Here is a 9,583-nt window from a genome sequence, read left to right as displayed (position 1 = left end):
AAGAGTATTTTCTTGCTTTTTCTAGGGCACAGTTTCTCTCCTTGTGTCAGAGTTTTCCCTTTATTATCTTTTAAAGGCCTGGATTCATGGAAAGATATTGTGTCAATAAAATTTTGTCATGGAATACTTTGGTTTCTCCATCTATGGTAATTGAGAGTTTTGTTGGGTATAGTAGCCTGGGCTGGCATTTGTGTTCTCTTAGGGTCTGTATGACATCTGTCCAGGATCACCTAGCTTTCATAGTCTCTGGTGTAATTCTAATAGGTCTGCCTTTATATGTTACTTGACCTTTTCACTTGCTGCTTTTAAGCAGAAGAGTAAGAGACTCACTTGTTCTCAAACTGAGGAATCCCATAAAAACACTAAATTGGAAGCCATACTATAAATGCTGAGGATGTGGTGCAGATCCATGCTTGCCTGTGCATGCTGTTTCAGTTTCTGTGAGTTCACATGAGCTTTGATCATGTTGAGTCAGTGCGCCATGTCCTCCTGGTTCTCCAATTCTTTTTTCCTCCTCATCCATGGTCTTCCCTGAGCTCTGAGGGGAGAGATTCGATGGAGACATCCCATTTAGAGATCAGTGTCCCAAGGTTTCTCACTCTCTTCACAATGTCTGGCTATGTGTCTCTGTATTTGATTCCATTTGCTGCAAGGAGAAACCTCCTTTGATGAGCTTAAACATTTTCTTTATGTCATTGATAAGTGGTCTGTGGAGGAACTCCAAAAGTGAGAAAGCATTCCAAAATCTAAAAAGAGTCCAAACAGAAGCTAATGGTCACATTAATATTGATGTCACCTTAGGTCAGGGAAGGTTTTTCTCTCAAGTGGTCAGCAATGACTTCAGAGACTCATAACTGTGCAAAATACTGAGGATAAGTGACTTTGAGTGCCTAGTTATAAATAGAATGTCTACATTACCTCCTCAAAGGCACAGGAGGACATCGTAAAAAGAATATAAGAGCCAGATAAAAGTGTCATGAGACTCCAGTGCTGAACTCTGACACCCAGGCATGACATTGCTATTACTCTCTTGAATTTATAGTAGCTATGATTGGGCCTGCCAACCCCTTCCATGTAGGAAGGAGGGGTTCCTGGAGCTACACCTCTTTCTGTACATTCATATACAGTTATTTCTTGATTGGGGAGAGACATTTAGAGGCATAACCATTGCTAAGATGTTTGTGTGCGTATAAACGCATAATGAAACTCATTTGGTTTCTCTCTCTCCCTTTCTCTTCCTCTTGAACACACACAACACAGACATGAAGATAGAAAGGGGCTTGGTTACAAGAGGAAGAAGATGTAACAGGAGACACCAATGGGGATGAATGTGATTGAAATACATTGCATGCATTTGGAAATGTTATAATGTAACACATTATTATAAACAATTAATACATATTAATTAGGTTATAATTTAAATTTTAAATACCTGAAAAAGTGATCTGTCATGAGATGTTTTTCAATAATATCCTCCTTAAATTACTTTGGCATTCATTGAAAATTCGTAGGAAAGATATTTCTTTGCTAGAAAAATTCCCAAATGGGAGTAAAATTCTGTGGAACTTTTTATGTAAATAATTATTCTATTTTAAAACAAATGTTTAAATCAATCAAGCAAAAAGTATTTATTCACTTCTAATCCCAAACTTTTATTTCTGTCTCATGATCTATTGCTGGCTAGGACCTTAAGTACAATGTTGAGCAAAACTCAGAAGAACAAACATTCTTGCCTTGTTTTGGATCAAGAGAAAAAGGATACTGTCTGGCAACTGTAGGATTTTTATAAATGTTCTTTATTAGTGCTAATTCCTTCTCGTTTATGTTTTCTCAAATATTTCTTGCCTCCTCCTTCATTTATAGTACAAAAGATGGATCCAAGAGCCCTGTACTTGACCATTGTAAGCCATCCCTAGACCTCTAGTTATGTCTTAATTTGTTTGAGTTTTGACTATTTATCTTTTGATTTATTGTTTAAAAATACCTTTCACTGAAAGGTTTTCTCCTGTATATCATGAGATATCATCCAGTTCATGAAATAAAATGAAAGAAGAAAACATACACTTGTTATATAAATTCATTTGATAGCATCTTTTAAAGCTAGGCTTTGTGTTCATGTAGCACAATGTGGACTTTGTAGAGGTCACTAGCAGAAGCCTTTTTTAAAACAAATATTTTAAACAAGCAAAGAAATTGGATAAAGTGAAGTTTTTCTTTTCTTTCTTTTTTAAAAAAACCCTAAAGGATTTTATTTATTTACTTTATTGAAAATGTATTTTTTTTCTCACATAATTTTACCAATCCATGAGCATGGGAGATATTTACATCTTCTGATATCTTCTTCAATGTCTTAGAGGCTTTATAGTACAAGTCTTTCACTTGCTTGGTTAGCATTATCCCAAGTTATTTTATATTATTTGATGTTATTGTGAAAGGGTTGTATCCCTGTTTTCTTTTTCAGTATGGCTGTCATGTGTATAGAGGAGGGCTACTGATAGAAACCTTTTGATCATTTCCTTTCATGTTTAGAAAGTAATAAAATAAAAGCTCTTCTTTATGCAGAATATAGAAATAAATCTTGAAAACTAGTAACTTGATGAACAAACCTTGGATTGAATCTCTAGAAAGAGTGATACCAAAAATGGCTAGTAAGCAAATGCCCGTGCTTACTCATTAACTCGCCATCCCCCAGGCAGTGAGCCCTTTTTGTTTCTTACTCCCAGCCAATTGCTGGGAATTGCTTTTCCCATGACCTCTTTGCAGTTTTCTTTTTTGCTGTCTTTAGGTTTCTGTTGAAGGGTAACACATGTCGAAGCTTCAAGAAGATGTACGTTCTACAACAGTCTTTTTTAAAAGACCAACACTATCAATATTAAAAAGAATGGAGAAGCAGCAGGAATCCGCACTGCTGAGAGCAATGAAAAATGGCACAACTACTTTTGAAAACTGTCCAGATCTGATGATGCAATCAAAATAAAAGCACATTTGTCCTATGGCCCAGACATTTATCTTTAAATATTTATCAAAGAGAAATTAAGATGTATAAACACAATGAATTTATACATAATAATAATAAAAACTTTATTTATCATAGTGAGAGACTGGATATAATTCAAATGAATACCAAGAGAAAATGGATTGTTGTGATATGTTCATACATTAGAACACTAATTAGTCATCAGTAAAGAAGGAAAATAGACTAGTAATTTTCCATTTAATATCTATGCATTTCACTGATTCTAAGTTTTATATTAGTTTAAAAAGAATCTGTGCCTGGGTCACATGTGCAATTCTTCTATCATAATGTCACATTGGCCCCAACTCACCAGGCTTTAACCACCATCAACTTTCCCTTCTGGAATTCAGCAAACACAGCTCCTGCTGTTCTCTTGGTTTGAGACCCTCTTTCAAAGGCTTCCTTGATGCCTACAGGGTTCTGCTCCTTTGTAAGAAACTTTAGCCATTCCCTTTGAACTCCATTCCCTGACTTACTGCCTGTGTAATTCATCTCTGTTGCTGTGATAAAACATTCTGACAAAAAGCAATTCAAACGAGGGTGGGGTTATTTGCTTTACAATTCTGGATTACAGACCATAATCTGGGGAGGTGGGGAGGGGGTCAAGGCAGGAACTCAAGGCATCACACCCACAGTCAAGAGCAAAGAGAAACAAAAATTTCTGTTGTCTCCTTGCTTGTTAGCTACCTTTCTTTAATCTGAATGTGGTTCAGTCCACAGCTTCAGGAATATTGCCACCCACTATGTGTTGTATCTTCCTACTTCAATTAACAATCAAGACAATCCCCCAAAGGCATGCCCACAGACCAACATGATCATGATAATTCTTAACTATAACTCTCTGAAGTTTAGGTGATTCTAGGTTGGGTCAAGTTGGAAATTAATGCTAACCAACACACCCCCAGATGTTGTGTCACTGCTAATGCCAGAAGCACAATTCTAGTAACAAAGGGTATAAGAGATAGTTTACTTTGAAACCAAATGTTTGTAACTGCTATGGGGGAAATGGGGTCTTTGTGAGCAATGTAAGCGTTCTTTCCCACTTCAAGTGTCTTGGTTCCCCTTTTTATTGTCATGAAAAAAACATAACATTGTGAACTAGGCTACTTATAGAAGAAAGTGTTTATTGGGGACTTGCAATCTGAGAGGCTGAGTTTGTGACCGTTATGACAGGCAACATGGCAGCAGATAGGCAGGCATGACATTTAAGTAGTAGCTAAGAGCTCATACCTTAAAATAGCAACAATGGGTTAGAGAGAACTGACTGGGAAAGCAATGGGCTTCTTAAACCTTGAAGCCCACTCCCGATGACAAATCTTCTTCAACAAGGCAATATTCCCTAGTCCTGCCCAAACACCAACTGAGAACCTCGTATTCAAACATCTGAACATCTGAACATATGGGGGCCATTGTCATTCAAACTAACACATCAGGTGAACATACCTGAGGGCTGAGGTACTAGGCAAATCAACAAACACCAAAGCCCATCATCAGTAGTTTTCAGAATTCTTTGTCCTATGTACTCTCAGAATGAAATTAATGGGCAACATGAGAGTGAGTTTGGAAGGATGTTTCATTATATGTCTTATATGTAAGAGTTAGAAATAGTCGGACAGATAGATGATTGAGAGAGAGATAATAGATGACTGATAGACAAACAGATAGATGATAGACAGATAAATAGATAGATGACAGATTCATAGATGTTGGACAGACAGATAAATAATAGATAAATAGACTGACTACTGCCTGAATAGTAGCATTGGGTCATGAAAAATGAGGTGACATCTCTCCGTAAATCTAGTGGCTTCTTATATAGTACTTATAACAGAAATTGGGTTGAGGTATGGGGAGATGAGATGATCAGTTTAGTTGGCCCGTTCAGGATATGTCCAGTTGTCTCAACATATTGCTCATGATCTCATGCATAGTTTACAGGCACATATGTAGAATATATATATATATATATATCCTCTGATATATATACATATACGTATATATGTGATATCACATATATATCATATCACATATATATATCAGAGGAGGATCTATGTCTCCCTTACATGCCACGAGCTATTGAGATGAATATGTTGTAGAAAGTGAAACGTACAGTGAAGATGTGATTCAGTTGAGTCATGTTCTCCTAAGCATGTGTTGAAAACATGATGCCTGTTGAGAACACAAAGTGAACCAAATATCCAAAAAAGAGTGCATGTAAAAGTGATCAGTGATGAGACAGGGACATGGACAAGGTGGTTTTTCACCCTGGGACCTCCTCAAGCAGCACATTTACATACTGCATGCATACAGAAGGCGAGAAGGCAGACTCTGTTCTCAACTTATTTATTTGAGTCTTGCAAGTTGTTTATGACTTCAGAGGTAAGGAATTCCAGGGGAAAAGTGATAATGTGTAAAGTCTGCAGGAGTTCAGACTTTATTCCATTTTCTGGAGAAAACCGCTCATGTTTTCAGAAGGTTGAAAAGACTGTGTTTCAAAAAAGTCTGTGTTTCCTCAGGTCATGGAGAGGACTGCACAAGAGTCTGCCTGGTACTAGGGTGTACAGATGTTCACTCAGTTTTCATAAAGAGGTTATGACTTGTTCCTGGGGTCCCTGGGTCCACCATGATGACTATACTGGAGCATCTATGTCAAAATGGGTGTGGATATCTCCCGGTGTGCTTGTTCTGGAGTGTGTTTGCTCATAAGAAAAAAAAAACAATAACTCCTAGATTTGACATCAGTCCTCCAAGACAAGAACTCTCCTTTGTTGACCTTGAGTGAAATGAAGCAGGCCAAGATAACCCCATATTGGAGAAAGGTGAGTCTCCATTAAAGGTGGTTCTCTTCCCAATGTCCATATACCTCATGTTAAAATGAATCCAAAGGAAAACTCTAACATAGCAAACACCATGAAAACTGTGTGAATGACAGTGTTTGGTACGCAGCCTTCCATAAGAAGGATGTTACCGCTCTAAGATGGATTGTGGTCATTATATTTTATCTTGGCACAGGAGTCCTAAAACTCAGCCTCCTTGTGCATCAACATGGAGGCTCAAAGACCACAAGTCATGGTGTACTTTTTGTGAGACATTTGTCTTCATAGCTAGGATAAACTTGCTGAGGCCTTAAGGAAAGATGTGGATAATAAATCTAAACTGTGCCCCAGGGGGGGAAAAAAAGTCCGTGTTTCAAAAGAGCTACTTCTCCATAAGAATACTGGATAGACAGATTATGGTCAGGATAGAGATGAATAAAAAAAAATCATCTCTATAGTTCACTGCAGCAGCTCACTAGGAAAACACACACACTATTTGGTTAACAGTGGATCTGAGAGATTGGAATATTGCATTGTCTGAGGATATGACTTCTCAAACAGTCAAAATGTGCATGTATGTCCTACATTAGCTGTATATAACTTTGCTAATAATGTTTAAGCTTCCGGAATAACAAGGAGTTGAGAATACGACATGGTCTTATTAAGCATTGGGTGTGATGATACTTACTATACTGTACAGCTCTGGACTATTGGGAGAAGAAATCATGGGATTTGATGTTACTGCACTGACTGTGGATGTGAGGCCCAAGTCACCGAAGACTCCAGAAATTTCAATACCAGAGGCAGTTTGAGGCCCTTCAAGACAGGCAGATGTTTTCCCTGGCCACTGGCTTGTTCTTTTAATAAAAGAAGGTCTAGATACAGAGCCCAGCATCCTCTGAAGTCTGTTTCAAATTTCTTTCTCTGAAATTCCTTCAGTGAGAAAATAGTTCCCGTCTCTACCACAGCCGACTGTAACTCATGACGACTTTGTAACTCATGCCCCACACCACCACCACTCAGGAATGTTCTTCAGAGTCCTTAACACTCAGAGTTCATCAAACACATTGTTCTCAGCCAGTTGAGGTTGATATTACAACAGCCTCTGTGACCCGGAGAGACAAGCCACAGAGATTGCAAGTGATTTCCCATTTTTCTGCCAGACGTTATGAAACAAAGTTAGCAAGGGAAAGTGACATTAGCAACAAAAGGGGAAATAAAGCCGTGAAGGTTCTTGGAGGAAAAACAAGGTGAAGGTAATGGGTCCTCACTCCTGGCAGGCGCTGACTCACTGGGCTTGAGTTGCTGGAGTGCGCAGCTGAGCATACTCATTGACAACGCAGCTGAGCGTACTCATTGACAACCGCCCTCCGTGAGAGAAAGGCTGAAAATTTGTTTCAAAATGAATCACAGAACTCAGTGCTCCACAGAATCATTCAGAGAGCTTAATTGACTGAAAAGCCTTCCTTGTAACAGCTCATTTGTAACAGGGCAGTTGTACTTCAGGAAGATGGTTTTGTTCTAGGCTCCTTTGTTGAAGAAGATGATTTCATGACAAACATCTAGGGATCTGCCTTCCACTCCACAATACCTCCTTCTTTCCAGAAGGGCCCATCAATCTTGGGTTCACTTCCTTTTCCTTGACTTCCTGAGTTATCTAGGTAAATGGAACTTGTGTGTGTGTGTGTGTGTGTGTGTGTGTGTGTGTGTGTGTGTGTGTGTGTGTGTGTGTGTGTAGGTGTGTAGGAGGGTGTTCTGGGAGAAGAACCAAAACATAAAACTTCGAATGAGGTTGTTGAGTATACTCAACTGAACAGATTTTTCTACAACAACACAAGCAATGGGAAAAAAACATACATTTCTGAAATATAACTAGAATGTATGGGGGTGGATGGTGGGGATATGTGTGCATGTATGTAGATGTGGGTGCATGTGAACATGTATGCCTGTACATGAGGAGGCCAGAAGTCAAACACTGAGTATCTTCCTTAAGTGCTTTCCAACTTACTTTTTGAGCCATGGACTCTCACCGAACCTGGAGCTCATTGGTTTGACTAGATGAGCTTGCCACCAAGCATCAGGCTTCCCCGTGTCTGCCTGTGCCTCCTCAATATTGGGTTGCAGATAAGTGTCACAATGCCTGGCTTTTTATAGGGATATGGGAGGAGGGAGAATCTAAGCACAGGTCTTCACATTGCACTGCAAAGACTTTACTAGTTATCTCTCAAGATCCCACGACCCCCGCAACCAGATTTTTTAAAGCTTTCCAGTTCTTCCTATCTTTGAGAGAGGAAGGAGATAGTGTGATGCTCTGTTCTTTACACTCATGGCTACTTATCAAGCCTTAGCCTCTGTTTTAGCACCTCATATACCACTTACTCTACTTGCCCACTGTAGAGGAATTTTAATCCAGCAACATGGCTGCTCTGGCAAGGGATCACGTATCTGGCTGGAATGCAGACACACCCTTAGTACACATCTTTGATCCCAAACAATGACATCTAATTGAGGGACAGACAAAGTAACAAATCAGAGAAAGATTTGAATGAATGAGTCTGAGAGAGAATATACACCTAACTCTCGTGATAACAGACAGGAAAGAGAGGTGAAGAAAAGAGACTTCAGTTCAGTTGAGTCAGTTCAGTTCAGAGCAGTTCAGTGCAATTCAGTTGTGCTCAGTTCAGTTCAGAGCAGTTCAGTCTGGTGCAGTTCAGCTGAGTGCAGTTACGGTCAGTTCAGAGAAGAGCAGTTGAGTTCAGAGCACTTCCGCACACAGAATTCAGAGGCAGTCTTTGCAAAGAGAGCAATTCATTCAGAAGCTCAGAGAAGCCGATTTGAATCAGTCAGCTTAGAGAGGAGTTTGAGCCAGAACAGCTAAGTTGAACCACTCAGCCAGAGTTCAGAGAAAGCTAGAAAGAGGAAGTTTATTCAGCCATAAGTCTCAGAGGCTGAGACATTTTAGGCCTACTTTAGCAGAAGGATGCTGGAAGCTAAAGACTTCAAGGTCCAGATTTGCAGAAGATTAGATTATGTGGAGGCTAGAAGCTTCTAGACCTAGGGATAGTACAGAGAAGGAAATACAGACCAAGTCATATATTCATAAAGCTTTGATATAGCTTTCATCTCATTACTTCATCTGGGGAAATAAAAGCAACATTTTATTTACAGACATTTACAGACCATGAAACCACTGAACTGTAAGCAGGATTTATGCAACTATAAGAACCTTTGCTTTGGAACTACAGAGATGGCTCAGTGGTTAAGTGCAAATGATATTCTTCTAGAAGGCCTGAGTTTGGTTCCTAGCACCCACATTAGGCCATTCCTGCAACAAGCTATAACTCTAGTTCCAGGGCACCTGATGCTGCCTTCTCCTCTCCTCAAGAATCCCTTACACATATGGGACATACATAAACATACACACACAGATAACACTTTATTTCTAACTAATTATCTCTTCTGATTTAGAATAGTTTAGCATGTAATAAATAACTACTAAAATTTCATATCAGGCAAATAGATGCAAGAAAATTGCATGTCACTTTGCCAAAAAATATCTTCAAGTTACCCAATCATGACTCTAGTTATGGATAGTATGGTTAGATAGGAACTTATACATAGCTATATACACATATATAAAAGCATTTAATGTATTATATTTATTAGATTTATATATAAATACATATTTTTTGTCTTGTTAGGTCAGCAGGAGCTAACATGTATTCATGCTTGTGATCTTACTCTTTCAATT

This window comes from Mus musculus, chromosome 1, assembly GCF_000001635.26.
Source record: "Mus musculus strain C57BL/6J chromosome 1, GRCm38.p6 C57BL/6J".
Taxonomy (NCBI): domain Eukaryota; kingdom Metazoa; phylum Chordata; class Mammalia; order Rodentia; family Muridae; genus Mus; species Mus musculus.
The sequence above is the reverse complement of the archived record's forward strand: the minus strand, read 5'-3'. Positions refer to the sequence as shown.